Source organism: Zonotrichia albicollis, chromosome 4 (assembly GCF_047830755.1).
Source record: "Zonotrichia albicollis isolate bZonAlb1 chromosome 4, bZonAlb1.hap1, whole genome shotgun sequence".
Classification (NCBI taxonomy): Eukaryota; Metazoa; Chordata; class Aves; order Passeriformes; family Passerellidae; genus Zonotrichia; species Zonotrichia albicollis.
Window position 1 is genome coordinate 41,529,478 of NC_133822.1, and position 15,583 is coordinate 41,545,060.

Below are 15,583 nucleotides of genomic sequence, written 5' to 3' on the forward strand. Positions count from 1 at the left end.
TCCTGAGAGAATGTCCTGAAAGTCAAACTTTTAAATGAAAATTTAATTCTGAGAAATTCTCTTGGCTTTGGATGTGCATGAGTACCCAACTTTTAGCCCCTTGGGACAGAGTCAGAAAACCCACGAGTGCAATCTCATGCTCCCTCCACTGTTTAATGTAGTTAGGACATGAAAACATGAGAGAGAAATGCTTTCTTCTCCTCAAACATCCCAGAGGCCCTGAGAGGATGTCCTGGCATGGTTCGTGCTCCCTGCTCAGCTGGCCAAGCCAATTCACTTCTCTATTTTCCTTCTTCCTTTCATTTTTCTGTTTCTCTCAGATATTCCTTTCTTACTTAATGTACAGAGTTATTGCACAGCAAAGCAGCTCCCCTACTCAGAGCAGACTGCACTCCCTTCACTGGACAATAAGTCTCAGCTTTCTCTCAGGGAAGGAAGGCTACAGGCCCTGGGTGTCAAGGAGACAAAGCACTCCTTGCTTCTCTGCCTGTGTGAGAATCAGTGTCTCTTCAGGTTCATTTGTCAGCTTGGTGCTTCTCTGCTGCATAGCCCAAGGTGTCCCTCAGTTGCAATGAAAGTTTTCATGGCAAGGCTTCCAAGCCCCTGCACACACTGCACAGGAAGGTGAGGCACCAAATCCCCTGCTTCCATCTTCTTTCAGGAGGCAGGTGCCTACAGACTGGGCCCTCTCATGCTCACTAAATTACAGGTATTTTTCTTCTATTCTATCACATTCTCTCTCCTTCAACATAGGTAAGAGTAGCTTAAAAATATTCCAATGTGCAATAAAATAACTTTTTTTTCTTTTCTATGTTTGGCTGTTGGTTCAGGGTTTCTGCTCAGATACAACTATGAGTGGGACTTCTGAATCTGATGAATCTCCTTTCTGTTTACCTTGATTAAACACCAGTGTAGACTTTATCCAAAAGAAGCCTTTGGTGGCAAGCAGTAGTGGATGGGCATGCCTCTGTGGAGTGAAAAGTTGCAAGTAGGCTCATTAAGGGGGTTGTTTTTCCACTGGGCCAGAAGAGTGACGGCACTGTGCTCTAACTATAAAAATTAGTTTTATCGTTCTTCACATACCTTGTCTGCCATATCAACCAGCCAAAAAACAAAACAAAACAAAACAAAACAAAACAAAAAAATCCAACCAAAAAAAAAAAAAGCCGGAGCTCCTCTAGCAAAACCTGAGTTCCTCCAGCTGGACAGATGGTGTTCTTTCCACAGCCAATGTTTCCACCTTCCTCTCTGCTGCACTCCATCTTTCTGCCATGTTTGCGTAATCTGATCCCCACCATAACTGACAGGGCAGTAGGGAAGGTCTCAGTCACTGAAGGGACTGGCTGGAAAATGTAACCCATGGATTGGCAGCAAGGCAGGAATGCTCAACTGGGAACCCAGTAGGCATAAAGATATAAATAGACTCATGCTTTGGTCCAGGTCAGATCTGCTTCAGGAACCCTATCCTTGAACAGTGAGCAAATACATGACTTCAGTTTCCACAGCTATCTGTGCCTGGCAACTCTCAAGAGCAGGGCCTGTAGAACAAACTCAAATGTATTTTGCCAAAGATTTATCTAACCTGTCTATGGAAATGTTGTAATGCATTAGTGTTTAAAAAACTGCTAAGTATTTTAGCAAATAATCTCTTTCCTGTAGCCTTAATTAATTCTAGCAATTTCTTTCCTTCAGGTAAAGATTTTTTGAAATTTTATTCTTTATGTTAATTTCCTTAGATAAATAACGCTAAAAAATGGAGGACACTTTCTAATAAATCAACGTCATAATGAAAATGTAGTGATCAGACAGATTTCTTAAAAAGAAACCTTCCTATGTGGAGTTTATCTCATTTATTTCCAAATAAAATATTTTACAAGTTAGACAATGAATAATAAAACATTTCTATTATAATTTAGGGAGATATGCCCTCAACATAGCTGAAAGCTCCACCAGATGAAAAAAGTAGAATTTTTTTTATATTTTCTTTTTTTTTAATTCACAAACTTAGCATATATTGTAAATTTTGTGTTTTGATATTTCTAACACTGAATGGAAGTGAAAAATATTTAATATCTGTTTATTTAGCTCAAACCTCATCCTATTCTAGCTGCTTCATATGGGTCTCTTTCTGTCTTCACCAAACAGTCTATTTTGGTTTGAGTACATGCAGTATTTGTTATACACTGTATGACTACAGGAAACATCTCAGGTTTTGTTTCTTTTCCCTGTTCTCCACATGGTGTTTCTTTTATTTTGGTCATTTCATATTGTTCCCAGTTTTGTCAACCAAGCTAAGTCTTCTGGGACCTGTTGATGTCATGGTGATCTGCGACCTTTTAGAACAACAAATTATGGATTCACGTGGAGTGGCCAAGTGCTCACAATATAATCTGATGAAGTTTTTCACTTCAATAATTACCTTCTAAAATGCAGTAGCAGATTTCCATTTTCATCCAACAAGCCTCTCAAGCAGGGAATGCAGTTCCTTCAATATTCTGAAGTGTCTAGAGATTGTGCTTAAGACATTTGATACTGAAATCTCCCCTCTATGTCTACTAAGGCATCATGAGAAGTGGGCTTTTTCTCTCTCTTGTAGTCTTCTACTTCAATTACCCAGGTTTTCCTCACTGACAAACTGCATTGCTGATACTATTCTGACACATGTACTTGAAAGGCACTCCTTGCATAAGCAGTAGCTCCATTTCAGATGCACACAACTGGCTAAGGAAACATATGTACAAATATATGTACATATATACTCTCCTTGTGCCTCCTACATAGTTTGTCAGCAGAGGTCATGGGCCAGCCACTGGATCCCTTCAAGTGATCTCTTGCAGCTTTTAGGTCTGATTGTAAAATTACTGTCTGCTTAAAACTTAAAACGCTGCTTAAAACCATTATATGCTTACAGAAGGATATTTGGCAGTGATGGACTCAATTCTTACATGTACCATAGGTTTCCTGGGTGATTTGCAAGCAATGTATCTTGCCCTGCATTTTTTCCACAATTTTAAAATGAAAACAAACAACAAAATCAAAGAAAGAAAACCACCAAAAAAACCACAACCATATCCCACATAAACTAGGAATGTCATTCCTATCTTTTGTGACAGGGATTTGAACTCTGTGGGAAATGCATAGCTTTTGTGCATACTGGGTATGTATTTGCCTACAAAAGGCCAAAGAGTCTCCAGGTGCTGTTGCGTAACTTCTACTGCATAGAAAGGATTTTGAACTTCTAAATGGTTAGAATTCTCAGCTTTCACAGGCTGAGAGAGAAGGGGTGAAAAAGAAATATTTTAATAAATTTTCCAGATGTTTTCTGATAAGTGTTATTTTTAATTTTTAAGACTTTAGTGCTGTGATAAATACCATGCGTCTTTTATGCTCTTCCAACTGCTGACAAGAATGGCCAAAATTATGTTTCTGCACACTTAAAATTTCTTTCACTCTACCCCAAAACAGCAGCTAGAATTTGTCTTTTCGCTATTTTTTAATCTCTGTGAGCTATCTCAGGCTACATGCTGGGCTAAAGAGTTAATTCTTGGATTCTCAGGTGATGGAATGTCTTACAGTCTCCTGCTCTTCATTATATTTTCCATACAGTTTTATTCAACAACCACCTATAAACCCACCCTTGCTTTTTTTTTTCCCTTTTCCACACACCCAGCAAATCTGCTGAGAAGTGACCATCTGGTCAACAGGGTCAATCTCCAGCCTGATTCAGAACCAGAAATCATATTATATGCTCTTTTTCAGGAAACATGATCTAATCATGGGACAGAAAGTGGTGCTAGGGGCTATCTGATTTATCACTGTCCAAAAGTAAGATTAATTTGTTTTATGATGCTTGAAATAGATGTTTGTCTAGCAAATTCTAAGAGATCTCCCATGATGAAACTGCTAGAGTCTTGCCAAGAAATCTCTCCTGCTCTTTGAAGGGATACTAATGAAATATGTAAAGTAAAGCCTAACTTGATGATTTATAAGAGAATGATTAGGTTATCAGATGGTTCTATATAATTTACAGTCCTCTCTGAAACAATGAAAATGTGCTTGTGTTCCACAAGGAGCAGGTGTAAAAATCCATAACACAACAAAACTGAAGGTGCAGAGGCCATACTTTTACATTCAAGAGATATCTAGGAGAAATACTACCATGTAAAATTTTCCTAAAATAATTATCTAGTTCTATTCCACTAATTAAAATACTAAAATGCTCATCAAAATGAGGAGATGTAGATCATCCTTTGGACTTACCATAGCTAGGCAAAGAAAAAAGGTAGAAAATAATCTTTTTCTGTCTTTTCACTGTTCCAAAATATCTATTTATCTATGTGACCTGAAGATCACCTAGAACAAGAAAATGATGCTTTTACATTAAATATATGTATGAAAATTCTTGGCTCTCCTTCATGCTGTTCATGGAGGACAGATCAGGTTATAAAAATGAAACAGCAGTGAAAAATAATGCTTATCACTCTATAAATGTTGAATAAATCCCAGTAAATCAACAATATTGTAAAAAGAATATACATGTTACACGTACAGAACTAAACAACTTCTGTGATTTTCTTTTGCTTGAAACAGCTTTAAACCTGAAGGAAGAAGAAATCGAACAAAGCAAGAAATCACAGGGAGGAGTTGCCATATGGTATCCTTACTATTCTGGTAGGTGTTTAACAACAATGAAGCATCTGCTGGTCAGTTCCGTGAACATTGTTTCATAATGGAAGGACAGATTGAGAAAATTCTCATAATCTCACACATTAAAACAGACCAGGAAACATAAATTTCTCTCTGAGGCTTAATCAACTCTTCATCGACTTCTCCTACACTCAGTACAGCCATGTGTTATGGTGTGTGTTTGTATGAGCATCTCTACCTGTCCTCACAGTCACAGAACTATGCAACAGAAGCTTACCATGCTTTGGAGAGCAACAAAATTTGGAATTTCAAGTATTGTGTAGCCCAGATACAAAAATAAATATATGTCATTAAAATTACTTAACAAATATATGGGCTAACAAATATACGTTATTAAAATTCACCATAAAATATTTGTGAATTACTTTAAAATATAAACAATTCAGGAAAAATTGCTTATGCAGAAAATCTTTTTCTACTCACATAAAATTCAACATGTACAGTTCCTTTGTTTCTTCTACTTTTCATTTTTTCAGATGATTTCAGATTTTTTCCTTCTCTAATGGAAGACAGTTAATTTGAAATGTAATAAGACCTCTTCAAATCTAAAGTCATAAAACTGAAAATAGCATTTTCACACCTAGACACATTTTTATAGTAAGAGCTATTTGCCTTCTCACATCTTTAGGTGAGATTGACTTTACACAGTACTCTGAAGACTATACATTTGTCCTGAAAATATTGATTGATTTCAGTGTCCTGAAAATAGTGACTAATCTAGAAGACTGTCTTTGAATTTGAAAAAGTTTTTAGAATGCTTTTGTGTGTAGAAGTTCAGTAGAGAGTAATAAAGATGACATATTTATTTAACTTAAAAAGCTGTGAAGACTTATACAGTGTAGAGTACATGGGAAAGAAAAGTACAGTGCTCTATTATAATAGAAATGCAAATTAATTAAAACTTTTGACAGCAGTACATGCTAATAGTGAGGCAGTTAGAAATAGCAGCTCGTAGTAATAATGTTATATTGTATGTGGTATCCCAAGTACAAGAAAGAATAAACTCACTGAAGAAAAAACTGGTAATTTTTTTCTGGTGTATTTAACACTTTAGATCCTTTCTTCTTGCATTATGTTATGGTTGAGTGGCTGTCATTTAGTTTTCATCAACTCTAAACTTCCCCAACCAATATACCTTGTTATTTAAAATTCTAAAACTCAGCTTATAAATCTTGAACATTTTCAAATTATTCTGAGGGTATGACAAAAATTTACATGTTTTGGAAGCTGCAGAAAGAAAAAAAAAATGAAATCTGGTGCTTTTGGAAAATATTTAGTAAATTGAGGCCTTTTTTTACGTAGATGCTAGAAGCATCTGATTAATGTTCTTAAACCACGTTGTACCTCCTCTTGTGCTCATGTAGAGGTAGGACTTGGTTACTTTGACAGGTATATATTTTTAGAAAACATTTCCCAGGCCAAAACTTTTGCCTATTTCTCTCCTTTCTCATGAGAACTGTTAGAATTCATTTTGCTTTTCATTGACTGAACTCATGAACCTTAACAAAGGCTGGGGAAAATCAGATCTTTTAAATTAACTTAGAAAGATCTTGTCCATGGCTTCTCTGTTAACGCAGACCATCACCAGATCACATTTAACTCTTTCTAATCTTATCTAGTGCCTACAGTGTCTTATGGGGTGACTAAACTACTACAGATATCCTCATCTTTGTAAACTAGTCTCTTTCTTATACCCAGGAATATGACTCCAGGGCTCATCACTGCTTGGATAGCTGGTAAATACATAGTTCTGTATTTACCAGAGTGCAGCAGTGAGAGGCAGACCCTCCTACAGGGGTTGAACTGTGCAGCTAGTTAGTTAGAGTTCAGAAGACCTTGTTGTTAAAAACAGTTTCAGTTCATAGCCAAGCCATTCACGTCCAGTTGGTGTGAGGATGATTCTTCCTCTCACTATCCTTTTCATCTTTCAAGCTTTCAAATTCAAATCAAGAGGTCTTGCTCTGTCTCCATGCTCCAAAGCTCAAACCTAATCTGAGCATTCAGAGTCAGCACACTGGAGAGCTTTTAATGGGCTGGAGATACCTCTAAACGAGGCTTGCTGCCATTGTATTTAAAGGTCTAAGACTCTTGGAGGTAAAAATCATGCAGTTAAAGAAAACTAGTAGAAATATTTCCCCTGCAAAAAGCTGCAAATTCAGTTTTCTGCGGGATGTGCAGTTCTGTCAGAGTTTTGACCAAAATAAGGCATTCTAGGAGAAGATCTGACATATTCACACACCTCTCTGCTTCTTCTTGCCTGCTCCACCAAGTGGCCCAGCTGTAGGCCACAGACTTCTATGGATGCCCTGGCATATTTTCCCCAAATTGCCCATCTGATACCTAACTGCAAAAGTGAGACTTCCAAAGTTTCCTGCTCCTCACTCCCCCTCTAAAATGTCTCTGAGAGTTGGCTAAGCCCACAGTTCCTCTAGCTAGTTGCTCCTTTCTCAACCAGTTGTGCCCCTACCCCACCCCAGTACAGGCTGGGGAAACACCCAGACCCAATAAATGATCTATCTGTGCTGGATAAAAGGCTGCATTTAGGAAAGCCTGAATTCAACTTTTGGAGGCTTAGTTCCCTTGAAAATATTATCTTAAACAGAATATATTTCCTAAATCAAAATGAGTGGAGAAGTGAAATTATATTCCTTTTCCTGACCACTTGCAGTTTGCTCTCTGTTGCTAACCTAGAGGGAGGACTAGCTTGGTGATTCATACCAGGAAAATAACTCTTTAAAGTACATTTTGTACTGAAAAGAATTAGGATAACCTTTAATTTATAGTATGAATCACCAAAAAAACATATTTCACAGCTAGTGCATCATACTTCCCCGGTGTGGTCCCCTGGACGGGAGGGGTGCCTGTGCCTGCCTCTGTCAGTAGGGCCGTTATCTATGATGTCACATTGTCACTGCTGTGCTTGCCCTGGGATTGACCCCTCCTCTCATCTGACAGCACCAAGCTCTGCCACATGGCAGAAAAAGGCTGTCAAACTCGCTCCAGGCCACAGGAGAGGAGAAAATGCCCTGGTCATCTCCACCTTGGGGGTGTTTCCATCTGTGTAGTGAGGTGAAATGTCTGCATGGGCAAGGACAGGCAGGAGCCACGCCTGGCTGCTGGCAGCCTTTGCCAGGGAGAGGGAAATCCTTGTTCAGGACTTGTGTTGGCAGCTTCCTCTGCCTTCATAACTCTAATGGGCTTTACACACGTCCAAAGATAGGCGACAGCTGAAAAATAGAAGGATGTGAAGATCGTGGATCCACAAGCTGGCACCTAAAAATTGGAGTTCATGGTGCTTTTACTCCCTTGGGATCTAACCCTGAGGGATCACTGATCACCACACCTGTTACAACAGCTGCTCTCAGCTATATCCAGTTTCCAGAAGTCCTTGGAAGCCTCTGGAGTGAGAAGCAAACGGTGACATGGGCTCCTCTGTGGAAGTCCCCTGCAGCTGGCAGGTTATGTCATCACTGTGCATGCCTGCCTGCAGTGTGACTGCCCCAGCCCTGGACTCAAAGGACCCCTGCAGGGGAGACTCATTTTGCCAGTCTGGGAAGGAAGAAGAATTCTCCCTAGACCTGGTCAGCACACTTGTCAATCCACAAATGTGTATAAATGATTTTTTTTCCCCAGTTATATCTTTCCCTGGGATTTTTTTCTCTAACAAGCAGAAAGTATCCCTGCTGTGCCTTGCTATTCTTTTCACGTAGGGTTACCATGCATATAACTACCAGCAACTCTCTTTATTCTTGCCTAGATTTAGCTGCATCATCACTGCTGAATTTTTATACTAACGACATCACTGAAGAGCTCATTTTTGTTGATTTTAAAATCTTGGAAATTGAGATAAAATATGATTGATAAATAGAGAAAAGCCTTAATTAAAAAATATTGTAGCTTCGTTAGGTGATCTGTTGCAATGCATCCTAACCTCCCCTATAACACAAAGCAAGAGCTGAGCCAGCATTCTGATGTATGGCATAAAATACTTGCCCAGTTCTACTTGCTGGATGCATTCAATTTGTACTCACTAGTCCTGTAGTTTTATCCTACTTGCCTGGCAGCTGCACCATGTTATTCAAAGGGTTTCATGACACTTGTGGGGAAAAAACATGTTAGCATCATGATTTGTCCATCCTTTCAGGCTTCAAGGATTTCATTCATTACAGGATGCAGACAAGAAGTGAGGATTCTACAGTGTCACTGATGTATTTATTGACTCACCTATTACTTATTTGTTGCTACAATTTTGAGGCAGTTTTTAATACATTTAGAGTTTCTTTTATTTACTTTTAGAGAGACTAAAGAATCAAACTTTAACATTTCCAAAGTCCTCCAATCCCCACACAATACAGTGGCAGGATGGCCACTGTGTCTCCTGACACAAAGTAAGACAAATGCTGCAGTTATCAAAGCCCCAGCAAATCAATTGGCTGTTTATGTGTTCCTGTTCCCTCTTCGCAGTAGCCAGACTAGCATCCTGCAGAGATAACTGCTTTCTACACGCCGTTGGGAAGTCATTCTTCAGTTATAGTAAGTTAGAAAAGGCCAAAAATGTAAATTAAATTGTCCTTTTATTGCTAGCATTCCAAACTAAGTGAAGTTTAACAGCACTGAGACACACCCGCTGTTATCTGCAATTTCAGCTGTAAAACTAACAATTCTGGAGCAGAGAAATAATTTACCTCAATCTTCCATGAGTCCTGGATTCTCTCCCAGAAGAAGTGTTTTAGCCAAACCATTAGGGTTCCAGACAAAACCTTGAGGTTGTTTCCCCCATGGACAGTATATCATGCTCCTTGCAAAACATCTGCATACTTCCCTCAAAATATTTTGGTGATGTTTGTTTGCAGCAATTGAGCTGCAGTAGGAGTGAGCATACTCAAGATCGTGCAGGAGTCCAAAAGATCTGAAAAGGCAGAAGCATAGTGCATGAATAAGCAGCTGGAATATGATCAACATCTAAGTTTGACATGATTTAGGGACTGCTGATTGATGGTATTTATAGCGGTTCTACCTGCAAGAATATACACAGAAAAATTTTTAATTACTAAATTTGCTCTTCATAAAAATTCATCAAGTCTGTCACACTGTGGTAGAATTTCGTTCTGTTCAGTTCCTCAATGGGATATCAAAGGCTTATTTGTGAGCAAGATAGGAAACTTAAGCAGCCAGGGTCTAAGCCGATAATTCTACCGTGGATTCGAATAACCTTAAGGTAACATTCATTTGTGTCTACTTGACAGCACTTCCTTTGAATCCACTGCAGCAGCAAGAATTAACCATAATGGGTGCCTGCCATGCCAGGGGGCTGATAAAGGCTGAGCTGAAGAGTAGAGCCAGACATGAAGTTGATTCCGAGTAATCCAAATGGCACTTAGGCGCTTCCACAAAAAAAAAATTCACTGACACCAATTCACCTTACACCCTTACAAAGGTGTCTAGTATTGTCACTACAACTGTGGCAAAAGCAGAAACCCTCCAACACTAACAATTTTTTAGTGTTAGAGAATCAAGGCATTACTTTATTTTGGCCAGGAGGTTATTCTGGCCACCATGTGCAATAGAAATCATTTCCTCCATGCATGCTTAGGCTGTGAAGTGAAAATCATTCCATCACACATAATTCTTTACCAGACTTTTCACACGTTTATACCGACAAAACCCAAATAAATTCCTGTTGATTGATCTTAAATTACCCAGTTTTTAGTATTTGATCTCCTATTGGTTATTGAACCCTTTGCCTTCAATGCTAATTTGGCCCTCATTCTTTGGTTCTCTTATCAGTCTTTTCCCAAACCAGGTCTCTCCAACCACTCCAGAGGGTGGTGTTCAGGGGTAATGGCCATTCATGGTTCATGGTTATTATCTCCCGTGTATCTCCCGGCTACTCCCAATCTCTGTAGATGTTAAACTCATCAGGCCTGGCGGAGTGAAGATTCTCAGGAAGAAGAACTTCAATTCTCTTCCCCCCTGGGCAAAGGTGAACAAAAACCCTGACAAAGATTACAAAGAAAATTTGAAGTTTTATCATTTCCAGCAGTACCATGAGTAACCCATCAGGCTATCCTGCCCGTCTCTAGCAATGCACAGCTCTGCTGGCCCTGTGTTTGTGTCTGTCAGCCTACTGCACACAGGACATTGCAAATAATAATTAGTGATGAGGAGTGGGCAGCAGAACTAAGCCTAAAAGGTCATAAAGCTTCTATGGGACACCAGAGTGTCCCTTTGACAGAGACACCAAATTGAGAAATTGCATGACTAAGGCTGCCTGATCAACTTTAATTCAGTTTTTTTAATATGTATATCCATGTGTGTATGGAGATCTACTCCTAAAATATGTTACTTTTTCTAGTCTTCTTCCTTCTCCATGCTCTCAGTTCATCTCTAACTGCTGAGTCCTGCTGTTTCCTCTCTCCCCACACTCTTCCTTCTTCCTTATGCCCAGCACCTCACTGAGCTATGGTAGGCATCTGCAGTACCTGCATTTACACAGGGAGCATAATTTTCTGGCAGTTTAGTGGATTTTCAGCATGTAGCTGCAGATGGCATGTGGGAGGAATAATGGCTTGTTCATTAAAGTCTCCATAGTCTCTACTGAGCAGACAAAATTTATTCCAAAACCTTCCAGCTTGGCAAGATAGCTGAAAGTAGATTCTTGATACAAAGGCTTCCTGCTACCCCTTAGCTAGTACTTGCCTCACATACAGGAAGCCTAATGCTGCTGAGAATCCTTCCAGCATGGGCTGAAGAACATGCCTTCCTCCAGACATAACCCTTTTTGGAAGCATCTGAATAGAAATAAAAATAAAACTGCCCATGGCACTCTTGAACATAAATACAGCAAGCTATTACTATTCTTAAGTGTATACCAGAAATTGGACCTTTCTGGAAGTATCGCACAAAATTCAATTGTAATTGTGCTACCAGAGAAGTCTCTAAGAATGCAAGTTAATATTTTACATTGAGAGCCACAAAACTACATTGTCTGATATGTTAATATGTCCCATTCAAATAAATTTCATATTATGCAATCCAAATATTAAAATTTCTTTTTGTTAAGGTCTGAAATGGGCACACAATAGTATTTGGGGAACTAAGCATTCAGGTACTGAATTATCTGCATTATAGCAATGCATATGCAGCTAGAGGGGCTGATCATGAAGGAAATGGTAGTCTAGCTGACTGACATCTTCCACTCAGGTCTCTATGAGCAGGAGAGACAGTAATATAAAAATTGATACAAGATAAAAATGAAGGTTCTAGACCTATATGCATCAAGGACCTGGTTTGGAACTGAGCTGACACAATAGGAGCACATCTATGTGTACTTAAGTCCTTCGTATGTAACATGAATAATAATTTTTCTTCCCAGGAAGTGAACTGCTTTAAATAACGAAAAGTGCTTTATATAACATTTGCTGGGAAACAGTCAGTATTTTGTTCTCTCCCCAAACCCTCAGTCCCATGTCCCTGCCCCATAACAAATGTTTGTGTCTCAAGTCCACAATCCAAGCGTATTTTTCTGCTAATATTTGTCTTTATCTGAGAAAAAAGTTCCACCTTTGCCACTGGATCCCCTGTCACACATGGCCTTTTTTGTCTTGTTAAAGACCTACATGTCCCATCCATATGTTCATCCTCTCAGGTCTTAGTTCCTGCTACCAACTTCTTTCTTGCTACTCTTTTCCCACAAATACAGTCTGAATCTACTGTTTTAACCATGTCAGCTCTCTTTTCTGCCTCACCTCCTTTTGCTCAGTCCCAGCAGCCATCACTTACCAGTGTTCACTGCTAATGTCCCAGGTAGCTTATTCTACCTTATCTATAGCTGTTCATTCATCAGCTTTTATCTTCAGCCAGCCGAACTTTCAGCTTCTTAGATGACAGCAATGGTGCAGTTAGTTAGAGCCCATATAACTGCAGGGCAAAATTTTTCCAAAGGAAAAATAAAAGACATATGAAAGACAAAGAAAAGTGGAAGATTGGTTCCTTATGCCCTTGCAACAGAATCCCTGTTCTCAACCATACATTTTTAATTAATACAGTTGTTCTTTAACTACTTCTTAATTGTCCAACAACCTGTTGAACTACCTGCACTTTCCAGTGTCAGTAAGAGCTTTGATGAGCATTTCACTGAAACATTCTCTTGATGGCTTTCCAGAAATTATACTATTATAATAGACCAGAGCAATATACAGGATCCCTTGTTCCAGTCTGAGCAAAATACACACCTTAGAAATACAACGACATTCGCTGTCCAGCCACAATTAATAAATTCAATGTACAAGCATTTAGGTGTATTATGAAACAAGTGCTTCTTTCAACACATTTAAAATTGAATTTAGGTCAAGATTTCTGCCAGTCTTTAAGAGGCACTGTCCTGTTTCACATAGCCCCAACACCTGATTTTAAGGAATCATTCCAAGCTCTTTCTGAACTTGAATGTCTTTCTCTTTGTAGACTGGTATGAGTCATGCTTATCCATTGTTATGGTCTTCCTTCTCTGGGATGTGCTTAGTCAAATGCTGAGTTTGATTATCAGCAGCAGTAAATGTACATTGCTTTACTAACTTTCAAGGTATCAGCCTAAAATATGCAAGATGAGTGTAAGGGACCCAGGTTTCAATTTTATCCCATCATAGGAAAAACATATATCAACCTTTCTCTCCTTGGTACTTCTAGGCCACAGAAATGACAACTTCTGATATTCAACATAATTTGATTTCTACAAGATATTCTTATCACATAAATATTAATTGTCTGTGCAAACAGGAAGATACCTGTTTATGCTGAGTACATTCTATTACTGAAATACTTCCTAGGCCTGGGTTTTTCCCTCTGAATCAGATGCAATTCCTTTTCAGTGATTTAATTGCTTCCTTTCCATTTAATTACTTTGAGGATTAACTGCAGGCAAGTGTATTCCAATAATAGGCTCATCTACAAAGAACAGGAAGCTTTCCCTGTGGTCGAGGGAATTCACCACTTCCGACTGCAGCTCAGCTATTTAGCTATCAGGTTTCCCTTTGCCCCTGGGCTTTATGTGTCACCTTGTCTGTTTGAGCATAAGGAAATGTCATGGGATGAACTGCTGATTCTTGAATTCACATGCAGAGCTCCTGGCAGGAAATAGAAAAATCCTTCTTCTCCTGGGAGCAACAGATACAAATATCCCAGGCCCAAGTATTAAATTATTAATTATATATCATTAATGTTAATGATATCTAGAAGACTTTCCATCAATAAATTTCTGGGGAAAGAAAAAAAAGAGTTAAAAGCAGACAGCTTTTTATTTATGAATAATATTATCTGGGCAAAGATGCTTTCTTGGACCTAACATGCATGTTGCAAAGTGATTGATTCAATCTACCTTCCATTGGACCCACTTCATTTCAAAGCTGAAACTGAGATTGTTGCTTTCTGTATGTAAAAATGGTGCATCATGGGAATTTGCTTTCCTCTTTTTATGTGAAGCCTGAGTATTATTTTGAGGCAATTTGTGGTTTTGGGATTAAGGGATTTACAATATTTTTTTAACTTCAGATTACACTTTAATCCATCAGAAATTTTATGCTGAGCTCTAGCACTGTGACTGCAGGCTCCCTATTCCTGACTGACCCCTTGCAAGAACCCAATACAACACACACAGCACCACAACCTCTTGCACATCTATTAATTAGAAGGGGTAAAGGACCAGGGAACATTCACAAATAGAATGGAAGAAATTTGCATGTAAAAGAGGTACTCTAACCCCTTCCCTATTCTTTAGCACAATGCTCCCTAGTATATGTGCCAAAAGAGGTAAACTGGAAGTGTTCTCTAGCTAATGCTAAAGCAAGTTATGCTACATTGGATTAGGTAATCTTTTTCTGACAATGCTTGGCATATATTCTTAGTCAAGAGTGCTTTTCATCCAAAAGTAGTTGTACACAAAATATTTTTCTGCCTTTCAAATTCTAAGAACATTTCTGTTTATAAATGAAAGGTTTATGACTCACTAAATAGCCTACATCAAGGGAACATTTTTATTTTCTTTTTTTTTTTTTTAATTGAAACTCAACAAAAGCAATTTAGTCTCCAATTTATTTTCATTGGTAGAAAACTATCCATCTTAAATTCAGTAAAACTGCAAATGAGTTTTCAGATGCTTCCATTTAATCAAATTTTGGACATGAATTTTGTTGTCTCCTTTAATCATAGATTTTGTTTCTGTATTTCCTTTTCCAGTGCTTGTGGTAGGTGAAAAGAGACTTTTCTTTGTCCTACCCAGAAGACACGCTGCCTGTTTATTACAATGTACAGCAGTACAGTCATGGAAAATACAGATATGTATGGGAAATAGGAAGGGTTGCATCTAGGTTCAACTAACATATTAAACAGTTTTATATAAGAAGGTGGAGAGGTGGCAGGGGAAAAACTTGGCCGGCTTTCCCCAACAAAAGATTTCTTTTGCAATTAATCTGAAGGAGTGGGGTGCTCATCTGGCAATCTCACCCAAAAGCTTCTCAAGCTCTAACTTGGGAAAGGAAGGTTTTCCCGCAAATGTGACTTTGAACAGCCGGTGCACACAGCTCCTGAGGCTGCTCTCAGGGCTAAATCCATGCCGCAGATCCGAAATGAAAATGTGTCGCCACAGCTCTCTCCATAGAGAGCAGCAGGCATGACTTTCCCAGGCATTTTCCTCGGGAAGGCTGTGAGAAGATCAGAGAACAGAATGAGAAACAATTCTTATCTCCTCCACTTGCTGTACCTGTTGTTGTGCACATGTGGAATGCGTTATGGAAATTTGTTTATCAAGGCATGATTTCTTAATTGGACAGTTGTGATGGTGTTTGGATTGATTGATTGATTGACTGATTGGCCAACTGGATTT

General features: G+C 38.8%; 1 long non-coding RNA gene across 6 annotated transcripts in view; it reads right to left on the reverse strand.

Annotated features, from left to right (window-relative positions):
* LOC102062819 (uncharacterized) overlaps nucleotides 1-15,583 on the reverse strand; it is a 119,868-nt gene that overhangs the window by 52,717 nt on the left and 51,568 nt on the right. For all 6 annotated transcript variants that reach the window (XR_012580061.1, XR_012580059.1, XR_003381972.2 and 3 more), the window contains exon 3: nucleotides 9,393-9,616. This is a non-coding gene — a long non-coding RNA (uncharacterized LOC102062819). The remainder of the gene's footprint in view (nucleotides 1-9,392; nucleotides 9,617-15,583) is intronic.